The sequence below is a fragment of the Gymnodraco acuticeps genome, unplaced genomic scaffold (assembly GCF_902827175.1).
Source record: "Gymnodraco acuticeps unplaced genomic scaffold, fGymAcu1.1, whole genome shotgun sequence".
Lineage (NCBI taxonomy): Eukaryota > Metazoa > Chordata > Actinopteri > Perciformes > Bathydraconidae > Gymnodraco > Gymnodraco acuticeps.
This window is the reverse complement of record NW_022991180.1, coordinates 5,557,939-5,572,004: the sequence shown is the minus strand read 5'-3', so window position 1 is coordinate 5,572,004 and position 14,066 is coordinate 5,557,939. Positions and strand designations below refer to the sequence as shown.

The 14,066-nt window shown below is 41.6% G+C and overlaps 1 long non-coding RNA gene across 2 annotated transcripts; it reads left to right on the top strand.

Moving 5' to 3' along the window:
• Positions 1-3,805: 3,805 nt before the first annotated feature.
• LOC117560907 lies at positions 3,806-12,782 on the top strand. 2 transcript variants are annotated; one of them, XR_004571259.1, is made up of 7 exons: positions 3,806-4,070; positions 7,069-7,258; positions 8,445-8,607; positions 10,731-10,948; positions 11,206-11,273; positions 11,764-11,807; positions 12,664-12,782. It is a non-coding gene; the product is annotated as an uncharacterized LOC117560907 (long non-coding RNA). The 2 variants fall into 2 exon arrangements; XR_004571258.1 differs by lacking the exons at positions 10,731-10,948; positions 11,206-11,273; positions 11,764-11,807; positions 12,664-12,782 and adding an exon at positions 9,590-9,882.
• The last annotated feature ends 1,284 nt before the right edge of the window (positions 12,783-14,066 follow it).

Here is a 14,066-nt window from a genome sequence, read left to right as displayed (position 1 = left end):
AAAGCTTGGTATTGAGAACTTCCATTTTTTTCCAGAATAAAATAGCATTTAAACTGACGGTATGGGTACATTATGCCATAAAACATTGATTTTAATTTCTAACAGCTAACAAGGTGGAGGACGCTGAAACGGGGCTATTCACTCCAGTTTTGCAGCGTCCCACTGTACCACATGTATACCCTGTACCACTGTATCACATGGGCCACTGTCTTATGGGTGTCCCACACCCACCTCTTTTTATGGGCATGCGAGAGGTAAATCTGTCCTCCCAGGAAGAGATCTGTTTCCTCTCAGCAGAGATTCAGGCTCTGGTGCAGAAACAGGCTGTGTCTGTTGTGCACCCTCAGCACAGAGAAAAGGGTATTTATTCCATGTACTTCCTGGTTCTCAGGAGGACAGGGGAATTCAGACCTATTCTAGATCTCCGCGGTCTGAATCGCCACATTTCCTGAAACAGTTACATGGGGCTTGTGCAGCCAGGCGATTGGTTCGACCATCGACCTGAAAGACGCGTACTTTCATGTAGAAATTGCTCCAGAGCACAGAAAGTGTCTGCGTTTTGCCTTCCAGGAGCCTACGAGTATACAACAGGCTGCCGTTCGGCTATTCCCTATCCCCATGTACATTCAGCAAATATGTGCACCACAGCGCTTCAACCGATGCGCGCCCACGGCATGAGAGTTTTCTTAGACAACCTGGTCATGGCTGGGTCTCGGGAACAGGCAATGTTTTGCACAGCACAATTGATCACACACCTAACCAAATTAGGCTTTGCGATCAATTGAAAAAAGAGCACCCCCATACCTCACCAACAGGCATTGTAGTTGGGAGTGGTGCTCGATGCAGGCGTGCTACGTGCCACCCTGTCAGAGAGCAGAAGTGCGTCCCTTCTCCGGGCGGTTCACAGGCTGCGACAGTGACAGCTTTAACTGTCATGCAGACTTTGAGTCTCATGGCGGCGGCTCACATTGTGGTCCCGCTGGGCTTACTGCATATGCGCCGCCTGCAGAGGTGGTTCTCCAGCCTGCGTTTGGATCCCAAGAGGCACAAACGGCGGCTGATGACCATCCCCCCCCTCAGTTGAGGGCAGTTTTGGGGGTCCCCGGATCACCTCCGGAGGGGGTCTCCACTGGGACGGATGACCTCCTACATCACAGTGTTCACGGACGTATCCAGAACAGGATGGGGAGGGACCTGCCTGAAGAGGGCTATAGGTGGGCGCTGGGCTCTAACAGAGTCTCGACACAGCAACCTCCTAGAGCTACGGGCGGTAGTGTTAGTTCTTCAGCATTTCATGCCCCTAATTCAAGGGAGACATACTGGTCAGGAGCAACAACAGCACCACAGTGGCTTATATCAACAGGCAGGGCGGAGTCCGCTCCACCGCCTTGTTGGCCACAGCGGAGAGGCTGTGGTTATGGGCTTCAGAGGTGGTGGTATCTCTGAGAGCCCTCCATATCCCGGGACTGGAGAACAGGGGGGCCGACCTCATGTCGAGGGGCGGCCCCCTGCCAGGCGAATGGACGCTTCACCCGGAGGTGGTGAAGCAGATCTGGGCCCAGTTCGGGAGAGCGGAAGTGGATCTGTTTGCCAGCCGGCGCAACAACCACTGTGCCTTCTCCATGGCCCTGAGTGACGACCCGCCCTTGGGGGTGGACACGTTTGCACACGAGCCATGGCCAAGGAAGCTGCGATACGCCTTTCCGCCGCTGCGTCTCATTCTCCCTCTCCTGGGGAGAGTGAGGCGAGAACGTCTGTCAGTCGTCCTAGTGGCTCCGGACCGCGTCAGGGCGCTGTGGTACTCAGAGATGACACAGATGAAGGTGGGCCAGCCCTGGGCGGTTCCCCAGTTCTGGGGGGCGATGTCTCAAGAGGCAGGTGCAATCGGGGCGTTACCCACTCTGGGCCGTCCTCTCCAGGTTTGGCTCCTGAGAGGGACAGGCTGAGACAGGGTGGATTGTCTGACAGTGTTATTCAGTCTATCCAGGCAGCTAGAGCTGGATCCACCACAGCCTGTTACAGGCCAAAGTGGCTAGGATTCCAGCGATGGTGTGAGGAGCGGAGAATAGAGCCTCTATCTTGTGAGTTAGGCTCTGTTTTTCCTTCTTACAGTTAGGCCTACTGGTGCACAGTGTTGGGTGTAACGCGTTACAAAAGTAACGGAGTTACAGTAATATATTACTTTTTGCTGTAACGAAGTAATATAACGCATTACTTATGAAATGTGGGTAATATAGGCTATTACCCGTTACAATGCCCAGTAACGCAGTTACAACACATTTCAACCCGAAATTAAATGGTGTTTTGTTTTTTAAGAATGTACTAACATAGCGAGACATTCCGACACCAGACAAATTGTGCGGGTGGATTAGTAAACCTGGTGTGTTTACCCTTCAGGCTTCGCGTCGGGATCTTCGGGGCAGTTGAATGTTATGAATTTGAATGCTCTATTCAAAAAAGAGAACGGAGCGAAAAATACAAACAACAAATTGTGTCAGGTGTGCGTGACCTGCTCCGCTGCGCGTGCATCATTTCCAAAGTGCTTCCACAGCAGTGACACACATCTGTGGATAATCATTTATACGAAAACCATCACTAAACGCCAGCAACACTGCATCTACTGCAGACAGTAGCAACGGGTCAGATGGGGACATCACGTTACCCTCCGTTGTGGACACTAAAGCTTACTCCCGCCTGACTCGCCCCCGGAGCAGCAGTCTTCGTCTCCCCAAACTACACCGCCCCTCTGCGGCCCGCAGGTGCCAAGATACCATGGCAAAACAGAGCCTGCCCAGGTATATCTAAACAAGTACTCGCCTGTACAGTGGGGTTAGGCGGTCATTTTGCAGCTCGTGGTATACAAATAGACAAGGGCTAGAATATTCATGTGAAAATAGTGCCATATTCTGCCATGCCTGTAGAAATGTTGGGTCAAAAATAATGCATACAATAGCACGGATGCCTTCACCAATATATGGCTACAAAAAGATCTCATATCCCAAGCTTATCAACAAGCTAATGTTGCAGCTGAAATGTTCTCCAGGTCACAAAGTCAACCTCATATGATGATGTGATACCAGTTTTCAAGCACAGTAAATATTCTCTTCCCAGAGTATATGGGACCAAAGTGATGATTTAGTACATGGTTTTAATAATAATTTTGCTTTTCAATGTTTGCCATTTCAAACCATGAGCTGGTTTAAATAATATGTGCCTTGATTTACAATATGTTCTCAGTTGTTTTATCAGTACAGTTTTGAAGCTTTTGTGCTTTTCTTTGCCATAGTCCACTTTGGACTATATGAAATATTTCAGGATTGCACTTTTAACTCACTTGAAATGTTCTCACTTGCTTGGTTTCAAAACATAACAAATGCCATAATCTGTTCATTGGGGACCATCAATGCTATTGTTCATTGTTGTTCTGGTGATTTATCTGACGTCCAGCGCTCCGTCTTTTAACCTCTTTTCCTGTCTCTTTCTTGATCCTCCTTAGCAACCTTCATTATAGTCCTTGACAGTGGTCTGTACTGTATTAACAATGTGTCACAGGTTAAGAAGTTACAATCAGAATTGAGTATTCAACTAAGCCGTGTAATACAAGTTGTTAGTAGCCTTAAGGGCCTACACAGTTGTTATGCTATACCACATTGCCCTTCACTGGATGTATAATGAGCAACAAGTCCTCCAACTAATACGACCAAATAGGTCGATTGTTTTCCGACCCAAATACGACCCACAGCAGCGTTTTCAATCAACGTCTTCCCCCTATTCATTTCTAGCAGCGAAGAAGAAGAAGAAGAAGAAGAAGAAGAAGAAGAAGAAGAAGAAGAAGAAGAAGAAGAAGAAGAAGAAGAAGAAGAAGAAGAAGAAGAAGAAGAAGAAGAAGAAGAAGAAGAAGAAGAAGAAGAAGAAGAAGAAGAAGAAGAAGAAAGAAGAAAGAAGAAGAAGAAGAAGACGACTCCGAGCGGGAACCGGAATTGGTAAAATGCTAACTCACCGGTTGTTTTTGGACTCGTCACTGCATCACTGACAACATCCATGTATTTCCTACAGACAAGCTAATAAAGGTGAGTAGTCAGATTTATTTTGTCGTCTAGTACAGTGACTAAGATTACTATGTTTACCTAGGAATAATGATAGCAAAGCTAAATTAGCCAAAAGTAGAATCAGCTAACGTTAAGGTGAGCATGGAAGTTATGTGATCCATCGGTTCATGCGGTCCAAATGTTATCACACGTCACATTCTTTATAACTATATTAAATACTATGTATTAAGTGAATAGTCATCAGGGGTAGGCCTATAATGCTGTCTGGCAATGCGCAATATTTATTTTGTTCAAGTCCGACGATTTATTTTCTCAGCCGCTCCTCCGCAAGATGGCGTCGCGTGACGTCACAGTGGCCAAACAAACAAACCTTGGCTTATCGCTCACAGCTGCTTCCGCCGATAGTACAACTTAGTTTCGTTATCGTGTCTGATTCTGAGTAGACTATAGACTAAAAGCTTTAGGAATCCAAACTATAACATATAATAAGTACCCTGTATCAAGATTGATGCAAAACAAGTGAAATGTTACCTTTTTAGAGAGGTTTAGAAAAATAAAGTCCAGGCGGACTCACCTCTGAGTGAGCCTCTGAATTAGCCCCGAGCGAAAAATGCTCGCAGTGGCTCACAGCGGCTTCCGCCGATAGTACAACTTAGTTTCGTCTATCATGTCTGATTCTGAGTCGGAGGCCACCCAATATCTGGAGTATGTTGTCGACATCCAACCATATCTATTAGAACCTCTGATGTCGAAGAGGAAATACAAGGAAACGTCACCTGATATCACCGATGAAAGTGCTGATGGCGATGATTCAAGTTCGCCATCTGAGGAAGAGGCCGAGGGTGCTGAGAATTGGTGTAGATGTGGAAACTGCCAGACCATGCCTACAAGCCGAGAAAACAAGTGCTGCCACAACTATGGGAAAGTGAAGGAAGAGATGGGAGAAGAAGTCTGCATCACCGACTGTAGGACGTTCGACATTTTCCGTTATGAGTGGAGGAGCGATGAATGAGCTGCAGATAAACTACAATGCTAACAGTGAATTAGCCCCGAGCGAAAAATGCTAACCTATTACTGCACCAAAATCACTCCTAGCGCCCTTATTACTTATCCTAGCTCCACATCCAACACATTGTTTATGATCGTAAAGACACAGAATCTAACGGTGCCCACCTCTATAAGCAATAAAACTGCAATTCCGTTATCTGCGTTATCTGCTGTGCTCCGTAAGCTTTGAAATCTAATCAAAAGTTGTTTACCTCAATTCTTTGGCGTTTCTGCATCGCCCGGCTCTTTCGTTCTTTCAGTGGTTTCTTGTGCTGAAATATGGAGGGGACGGCTCCGGGTTTCAGCCTCCGACGTGCTATTAATGCTTCTCCACCAACAGACTTCATGATAGCAGGATCAACGTCGTATGCATCACACGCGAAGTGGTCAGAACACAACTTGCTCCATTTTGTCGGTTGCCATCCAACACGATTCACTAAAAAAATCCATTTTTTGCGGATGATTTGGTCTTTGGGAAATGCATGTAAAACTCTCCCAGATCCCGCACCGTTCGTACAACAAAAAGCTCAACAATAACCCATGTTAATTCAGTTTTCTTTTCGAAAAACATGTGACCGAGACTACCGAGTCGGGATATTTGGTCCAGAGACTGTTTGGCCACTATTACGTCACGCGCGCGGAGGCTGCTGGGAATTACATGTCAGAAATTCAGACGGCTTTGGGTCGAGTTTTGGATCAACAACAAGCTTTTTTTTGGGTGTATTATCTCGATTTAAATAAAATAAAAAATACAGGCAGTCTTAAAAACAACATTTCTATAAAAATGTAGCATATTTGGAAGCTTTGCATTTGATCTTTAAAGGTGGGGTAGGTAAGTTTTAGAAACCGGTTCGAGTGCACTAAAATTAAAAAAGTACACAGCCGAAAAGAATCCGCCCCTTCCTTCAGACTTCCTTACAGAGCACCTCCTCCAACACACATGAACGCGCACATGACGTCAGCAGACTGGTGAAAGTGGCCGCCTGTTGCTGGCGAGTCATTGAAGTACTGCTGCAATGCACGCCCAATGACGGCACGCCCAATGAGGGCACGAGATACATTTGTGCGTGCACGAGAAGGAAGGCTGACAGACAGGGCAGCAATTCCACAGATGACATTTTTTTATGGATTTTTTGTCAAAGCACTTTAGATATTCATTGCTATCGGGATGTTAAGAGCATTCCATGGAATATAACAAAAAGTGTATCTTGAGCCGGTTTCTGAAACTTACCTACCCCACCTTTAAGTTTCATGGTGTTGACAGACGTATCCATAGATTTAGTTAATTTTGCCCTCAAAGTGCACAAGATTGATGCATTTAACTTCCCGGGGCCTCCGGACCCCCCTAGAGGATGTGAGGTCCACCCCCACTTAAAACATATTCACATGGATAGGATACTAAATAAATGTGCACACTTTTTATATAGTAACCTTTGTACCTCAGCAGGAGGGAGTTAGTTAAGTGATCAGTGAAGGACCTTTATAAACTATCAAGCAGCTTTGTCCAGCATTTACTGTAAGAATCACACATTTATTCAATAATGCAGACTTAATAAACAACCATTCTTTGTTGATTCTGGCTGGAGTGTTAATTGACAGTAGTTACATAAGCTTCAAAACGAGCCACAACTGCGCGTGCACGCATGCGGAACTTATAGAGTTAGCAATACACCCATGGTAATGATGATTTTAGTATTAGTTCTGTGATGATGGAGCATCAACTTTTGGATCAACCAGATATTGACGGATTAGGGTTGTCGATAACAGTCACTTTAAACATGTGACTGACTCTGTATAACCATTTTTTTCCTTACTCTTGTGATTTTTGTTCATCCTATCTAAAAGATAAAAAAACATGAGTTCATTGTTTTAACAAGATTTTTCACGATATAATAAAATACATGAATCCTGTAAACATTTGTAGTATAGTATTCTTATTTGTTTTATTCCCTTATCTGTGTTTCTGTTACAGATGCCTGACAGTGTGCCAGACTTGCAAACACAAAATAGGAGTAGCCAGCAGGAAATGCAGGCAATGTGGTGCCAACCAACCCTACAAGGAGAAACTATCCAAGCAAAAGGAAAAGGTTGCACAGGAGTGGAAGGCCACGCAACAAAAAAAACACAGTGTCAACAAAGTTTATGACTCAACAAATCTACTGGTACGTTTTTTTTTCTTGCTGATCTTAATCTTTTTATACAAATTGTTATATTACTTAATTGATGTATACTTTCCAACAGTCGCCCTCATTTACTTTTTTAAAATAATCCAAATTTATTAATTAAGTTTATGGGAGGAGTACAGACTAGTGCATGATTACTGCACTTCATGAGATGTGTTAAGAAAAATTGTTGTCACCGTTGTATTTAAATCTGTAAAGGCATAACACATTTTTTCAAACTGATGTTAGATAGTGTTTGTACTTGCAGGCGCCCAGTTTTAGTAAAACATTATTTCGTAACCAGAAGTAACATAGTTCAGGCCAGTGGGGATTCCTAGAATCAGAGCTTCAACGTACATTTCTTCTAATTATATCTTACAAAATAAACTGCATTTTGGTGTTTTATATTTTATTTTGGACCTTCATGGTATGGCAAACACAGAATTATGTGACTGGTTTCCAAAAGTAAAATAAATGAAATATCATACACATTTTGAATAAATGGTAAAACCAAGAATGTCACAGAATCAAATGTAAAGATCTAAATAATAAATTAAAAATAAATAAAGATACAAAATGTTTGGGCTGAATATAGATAGATTAACATTGGCTCAACTCTGCCAAAAACCAGCCAATATTAATATAGTGCTTGAAAGACAATCAAGTCCTGGAAAGAGTTTGTATTAATAAAGAGGCCCTTAAAAGCACTTTAATTTAGCTTACCAGAGTCTCTGACTTTGAGCCGTGTTCGACCAGTCATTTCAAAATTCACCTGTAACACCAGCTTTACATCTGAAATGCTTTAGTCATCAATATTTTGAGTTAATGCAGAACTTTGAACCTGAAATGACATAGGTTATAGCTTGCTGACATATTTCAAAGCTAAATGTAGCTTATTCAGATATCTGAATGTGAGAGTTAAATAGACCCATATAAAAATAACCATGCCCATGTAAACAAAACTCAAAAAGTGAACCTGAGCTTTTTTTCATGGTGTTTTTTGTGGGTCTAAAATCACACCTGGTTAATGGTGGGGTGCCTTCCTCAATGTGCACACGTATCACATCAGTGCATTTTTCACTTATGCAAAAATAAATTGAGTTGTAATAGCTTTGGGTGTGTGAAAATGTTTAGAGCTGTTATGTAAACAATATTTCTTGTTTTTTTTGTGTCCATTGTGTTCCAGCTCCACAAATGGAAACTTCTTGAGCGGCATCCCATCCTCCTTCTTGCTAAGAGAGGCACAAATGGTTTTGCGGCCGATTGCCTCTGTCCATGGCAAATTGAGACAGAAGATGGTAACAATGCACTTGTTACCATAAAGAGGATTTACGAAAGCCTTCTTAATGGTAAAGTATAAAAATCTGCATGCTATATTTTAAGCCAAAAGTCATTCAGCAATTTATCTGTTAACATTTTTTGTAAATTAATTGCTCAGTTATTTTGTTTAAAAAAAAAATGTGAATCACTGTTTACCAAGTAGTACAAATATGTCGTTATGTCTTGTTTTGTCAGTTAAAGGTGTCACAAACCCTCAAAGTACACCCTGTAGCGAGTAAAACTCTAACACAGAAAATACCTGTCTATGCTGCCCCAGAACGCCTCGTTGGAGATTTCTCTTTTTCCATTGTTTGCTTCCTGAGTATAGTGACGTACCGGCTCACACACATACACTCACTCAGCCTTATCTTTTCTCAGCCGTGGCTCCGCGGATCTCCTCACACACACACACACACACACACACACACACACACACTCACAGTGTGGCTGTTTAGGACAGAGAGTGAATACACATACAGAGATGCTGTATGAGAAACCAATGTGAGTTTGGAACATTGCACAATATAAATCTATTCTAGTAGACCTCAACTATGGAATTATGATCAGTAGAAATGGCCATGACATGGGACCTTTAAACTAGAAGGAAAATACAAAGAAATTGTTCACATTTGAGAATCTAATTATGACATGTTTTTACTGAAAGGATTACTCAAAACGATAATCAATTATAGAAACAGCTGGTCAATCATTTTAAAGTTGACAATTAATCAACTAATAATCACCCTTACTTATATACTGATAACAATACTAATAATAACATTACGTTTTGTGGGACTATGTTTTTCGTAAAAGCTTAGCAGCACAACTATTGGTGGATTGCTGCACTGGTTTTCTCATCCTAACATTGAAGTCTTAAATGCTTGATTCATAAAAAATAATCAATATTTGTAGTTTCATTTTTAGCTGTAAGTACTCAGATTATAAATGTATATGGAGGATTATACTTGGTCATTTATTCACCATGCCTCTACTTTTTTTTCTTCTCAAAAGTGACTTTGGCAGTTGAACCAGAGGGTCCTTCAACCACACAGGCCGAAATGGCCGCAGACCCAGGATCAAATTCCTTGGGCCCTTCTCACTTCTCTTATTTTTCATTTCCTCGCTCCTCGGTCTCACCGGAAGTTGATTTGTCTGCGCCATCTTGAGTAGCGTCCCAATGGCCTTATTTTTGCCGGAGGAGCGATAATGGAGGAGCTATAACCGAGGAACCACCAGACCATCCTTCGATGAAATCCTCAGACACTTGCCCCGCCCCCTTACTGTGTATCGCTCACTGATTGGACGATGCAGCGCATGCACTGATCTGATGCTTCTTGACAGTTGAGTTTCCCAGCGGAGTGAATAAAATACATGAACCTCACGGGAGTCACTCCTCAGTTTATACCGTGTTTTGTTTCAATTCATGTATCATTTAGTTACAAATATGTGATATATCTGAACAACAAAGTGGTCAAAAATCATTTTATTCATTGTTTGGAAACATTTTCATAATCGCTTTTTTCGTTTTACATTTTCATTTATTGTCATTTCCATTCAGTCAGTCATTAAGTGCTATTCAAATGTTAATGTGCTACATATCCACACAAACAAACAAAGTGTGCAATCCAATGAATGTTAATCTAACTGGGTTTTGATAGATAACATATCTCTTTTTCTTCTCTCAATTATTTTATTTCTATTGTGCACTCTAATCAATATTAATCAAACCTTTGTTCGTTTATACATTTTAAGAATGGCGTTTATCTTTTTTGAGAATGAGTTCTTATTTGATTTAATGTATTTGGGTCTACAACAGATGATACAAATGTTTGTGTCAGTAAATGTGTGCTAACAGAGGCAGGGGGGTGTGTGTGAAAATAACGGGGACAGAGCTGCTGTCAGACGATCAGCTGTGCAGCGTCATCACAAACGGACGTTGCTTCACGTGACGCTCCGGAGGAAAGGACGTCCCATTGCTCTTAAAACTAATTTCCCTGCTTCTCGTGGTTTCCTTGCGTCTCTCCATGCTTCCCTGGTAGGAGGGACTAGTCGCAGGGAAACGACGCAAGTGAGAGACGCAAGGATTTCATTTAACCGAAGTGAGAAGGACCCCTGCTCTCTCCTCCGGCCTGACTCCTGCTCTCTCCTCCAGCCTGACTCCTCCTCTCTCCTCCGGCCTGACTCCTCCTCTCTCCTCCGGCCTGACTCCTCCTCTCTTCTCCGGCCTGACTCCTGCTCTCTCCTCCGGCCTGACTCCTCCTCTCTTCTCCGGCCTGACTCCTGCTCTCTCCTCCAGCCTGACTCCTCCTGTGTCCTCAGTGTCTTCCTCACAGAAAAGAAGACCAACGAGGAATAAAGTGGCAATTAATGGTATGTGCGGGTTAATTAGTAATTATCTTATTTACATAGACTGAAACTGTTTGATTTTGCACATTGAATTAGTTAAAGAGAGAGAAAACAATCATCGGTACAATTAGAATACGCCACCTTTTGTTTTGTTTAAGACTTTGCAGTATCAAAAGTCTGTGCCATTTTGAACAGTTTAATTGAGCACAATGTGATGTTAGGCAATGTTTAGGAGGTTATTGCTGAACTTCAACTTATTACCATCTTTTAATTCCTTGCAGAATGTCCCATTCATCAAGGGTCAGCCACTTTCCCCTACAAAAAACTACTGAGGGAAAGAATCGGGGAGGTTTGTTTAGAAAATATTTTAAAATAAGAAATAAACAATGACAATAATGCTTCCGTGGAACCAAGTCTTATCTTATTGGATTTTCGTATACTTTGTTTAAAAAGTGTTTCAGTCTTAAGCATGACTGCTAATGTAAACATTGAAATTACAGTAACAATAATTTATTATTAATTTAAGGTTGAGGTACTTGTGTAATGCTTCATGTCGCATTAATGCATCATGTTGTATATTACATTTTTTCTTGTAATCATTTGTAGGTGAATTCCTATTCTTGGCAGTGCAAATATCTTTTTAAATAATAATAGTATTCCAAAAATATTAAACTGATGGGGAAAATGCTATTGACTATGTTACAGTCCTTCATATGTTTGAGTTAATCGTACCTACTATTATTTCAAATTATCATTTGATTTCACTGGACTTTTCGTATTTACATGTATGTATTTGAAAAAAAATTAAGATTACCTAAAATCTGTCTTTCTTTACTCAGGGCCATACCGAGGTGTTGGTGCAGTGGCAGTCTTGCTCTGGATGGTATGTATCTAATCTGAAGTTTCCTTCAGTGTAGCTGATGGGGCTGGCAGAACAGGGGCCAGAAAGTAGTCTTACCAACCAACTTCATCAACCCTGAGATCACTAACTTAAACATTTTGGGTTCCTCAGCAGTAAATTCAATTTAGTTGATCACATGGGGGTGGGGAGCCATGTCATCAATGGCTCTATCAGACAGCGATTGCGCCATAAAGTAAGACATCCAAGTTCTCTGCCCTTCGTCATTCAGACATCGCAGGTCTCCCTTGAAAAAGAGATCTATGATCTCAATGGGACCAATCTGGTTAAATAAAGGTTTGAAATGAAATGAAAATTGCGCCCTAGAAACGCTGTCTGGTTGTAACACATAAGCAGGGAAGTAGCCTACATTGGAATAGAAATTAAAATACAATATACAACTGAGTTTATCCTTGATCAATATCACTAAAGGTTAAATGATTGATATGTGAGGCTGGATGGTATTTGATCTCTTTTGTAATTACTTGTTACATTTGTTCTTAACAATTATACTATAAGTATAGTTAGTAGTAAGTAGTATTATTTCTGTGTGCTGTCTTGGAGGCAGTTGTCTAAGTTTAGTGCTGTATGTTTGGGCATTGATAAGACAGCAAATTCAAAGAATTGGTCAAATGAAGCATTGACTTTGAAATAAAAAATGTACCTTGTATTATGTATGATGTATGTGTTATATATAAATATATATATTATACTGCACTTTCATCACGATATGTTTAAGTGACTTAGTGTATCTTCTCATTTGAAATAGCATTGTCAACGTACTGTAGAACTACATATTCCAAGCAGTTGAAAAAAATTAATACTTTTTGCTGTTTTACAGTGGGGCGAAGTGGAAAAATTCCCGGGAGCCAAAGGAAAACTGTCCTAGTTAAATATGCCTGACTTTTTTTTTTATACATTGGAGTAATAAAATACATATAAATAAAACATCTATGTAAGTGTCGTGCCTATTTATGTTCTTATGTTATCAGTGAGCTGAAGCCAATACAAATATATGTTTTAAGTGTATCCATACAAACTCATTCTCTGAAACTGTCATGTTTGGTCTGTTGAATGACACCCATGAGGAAAAAGGTCCTATACATTATATCACATCTGTGATGTGATGAGGCCATGGGCGTAGGAAGCATCCTGAATGCGGGGGGGACATTTTTAACGGGGGGTGTGGGGGTCCTCCCCCACGAAAAGAAATAGATTTCCTGTATTCTGGTGCATTTTAACAGGTGGTTTGATACTTGTATGTGGCTATACTAGCATGAGGGAAATGATGGGTGCATTTTGTAATTTCATCCAGTAGTAAAGAAAGGAAACATTTGATTATTAATTCAGAGCCGTCTTTTAATTAATAAAAAGCAGTTTAAATGCCCATTTTTTTGTACATTTATATACAACAATACATATTTGTGAGTGTATTGAGAGATATTGTTGTGGAGAGTCATTTATATATAAATCGCAAAATACATTTGTGAATCCTTCTGTGAGCATTTATTAATATTGAGACTGATCTGACTCCATACAGATGTTAAGTTCACCTAGAAATGGTATCATTGACTTAAATGTTGCTCTTCTGTCTATATTGGTCATATGATGCCCCTTGACTGAAATGCTTCCTGTTTAATATCCCCACTGATTTCCTTAACATTCTGGGATGAGAGTCCACATCACAATTTACTCTAAACTGTAATTTCCCTTTCATCACGAACCTCAGCAACGAACCTCTCTCCACTGTCCCTGTGTTCTGCCTCTGCCTCACTCTCAAGCGCCTAGATGTCAAGAGAGGTGGTGAAGCAGACCCGGCGCCAGAACAAATCTAAAGGGAGGGCATATGATTTTCATGGGAGGGCACACAAAACCGTCACCTGCTGCGGGCATGCGGCATAATATATATCAAACAGCAAGGCCAACAGCATTGCGTAAAGACGCACACTTATCGCAAATACATACACAAATAAAGGGCAACATAGAAACCACTTTTGAAACATTGTGTGCGTGGCAGCACATACACTGGTAAATCACGAGCAAGGCACACTGGTTACGGATGGCAGCTTCCTCATCGCTGCACTCGGAGAGAAATAGTAGAGACGGAGACGATGAACTGTTTAGCCCGCCTTGGGCATGGTTTATGTTCCTATGCACTGCACTCGGACATGCTGTGGAGTGAATCGAGTCACCTCTGAGAGGGAGTTGGTTGACAGCTAAAAAAGCTTTAATATCAACGACAGC